This window comes from Fukomys damarensis, unplaced genomic scaffold (assembly GCF_012274545.1).
Source record: "Fukomys damarensis isolate Sample0158 unplaced genomic scaffold, DMR_v1.0_HiC HiC_scaffold_39, whole genome shotgun sequence".
NCBI lineage: Eukaryota > Metazoa > Chordata > Mammalia > Rodentia > Bathyergidae > Fukomys > Fukomys damarensis.
In genome coordinates this window covers 623610-625246 of record NW_022900951.1, presented here as the reverse complement: position 1 = coordinate 625246, position 1637 = coordinate 623610, and positions in this window count along the sequence as shown.

Sequence of the window (1637 nt, the reverse complement as noted above, 5' to 3'; positions counted from 1 at the left end):
GCCCCGACGCTGCCTGGGACACAGCGGCCGGGCCTCAGTGCCCAGTGGGGGAGGGGGCGCAGGTGCCGGCCCTGTCCGCCAGGGCCCCGACTCACCTGGGTTGTCAAAGCGCAGGGCCTCCTGGAAGGTGGCGCCGCCCAGGACGGTGTGGACCTCGAAGCTGGCCCCGCGGTGCAGGACCAAGTTAGGAAAGGAGCAGAAATATGTGTCGTCGTCCAGTGCCTGCAAGAGCACGGAACCTCCCTGCCTCAGCATCCTGCCTCCCGCCCCGTCCTCTTTCCCCAGCCTCGGCCTTCACACCCCGGCCCCTGGCTGGCCCGGGGCAACAGCTGTGCGGCCTCCTCAGCCACGATCCCCGCCCCAGACCCCGGCGCGGTGGCACACGCCTGTGTTCCAGCACTCGGGAGGCTGAGGCAGGAGGGTTGCCGAAAGTGCAAGGTCAGCCTGGACTGCACGGTGAGACCCTGTGTCAAAACCCGAGAGGCACAAGGACCCCGGCCCCCTCGGCCTCATGCGGCCTGGGGAGGCCGCCCCCACGTGTGCCGCTCCGTGAGCGGAAGATCGTTCATTCTATCCGCGAGAGTCCTGAACCTCAGCTGTTTGGGGAGAAGGATTTACAGCATTGCCCCTGGCCCCCCTGGGCAGGCCGAGGCCGGGCCTGTAAGTGGCATCGGCAGAGGCAGCGGGGGGAGCCACAGCCTGGGTTCTAGAAGGTTCTGGGAGATTTCTGGAGTTCCCCGGCAGTTCCTAGAATGTTCAGGAACGTTCTGGAATGTTCTGGACGTTCTACAAGATTCTAGAAGCCTGAGCATCAGGAAGGAGAGCCTAGGGCTCCAGGGGTCTTTTCTTGCTCCAGTACCAGCCTCGCTGCAGGTACTTTCCCTTCTCCAGAACTATGACATTCCTAGAAACGGGACTCTTCCTGGGAGACAGTGGGATTTGATTTTCTCAAGATACAAACAGGAGCCTGGGTGGTAACTGCAGGATTGTGGGGATGCACAGGGTCACAGGGAATCCACCCCCCCCCCGGCAGCCAGGGCCGCGGCACAAGGGTGGACATAAAGAGAGCGGCTGTGGGCGTCAGGACCAAATGGGCGCAGGGGCAGGAGGATGCGTGGAGATCCGAGTGGAAAAGTCCTTTCTCTCAGGCAGAATCCCGCCATGCAGCCCGGGCTGGCCTCGAAATCACAGCGATCCTCCTGCCTCAGCCTCCCGAGTGCCGGGAGGACAGGTGTGCGCCACCACGCCCGGGTCAGAGATGATATATTTCTTTAAAGGAGCAATTTCCTTGACAAATATAGAAAAAAAAAAAAAAAAAAAAAAAACATATAAAAAAAAAAAAAAAAAAAAAAAAAAAAAAAAAAAGCCCAAAGCTCCCGTCCACGGGCGGAATTCGTGCGCCTGGAAATGAGCGCGTGCGAGACAGAGGAAGTGAGGAGACCACTGGTCCCGCGGTCGCATCTCAGATCGGTAAGGGCGGAAAGGGAAACGGGCGGCGCAAGCCCCGGTTAAGATTCCTACAGCGAAAGTCCGGAGCAACCCAAGAAAAGGAATCCTGCGGGCGCCCGCTGGGTCGGAGCAGTGACAGTGGGATTTCTGGGATTTCGGAGAAGTCCAGGCAGCCGCCCCGCCCCCTC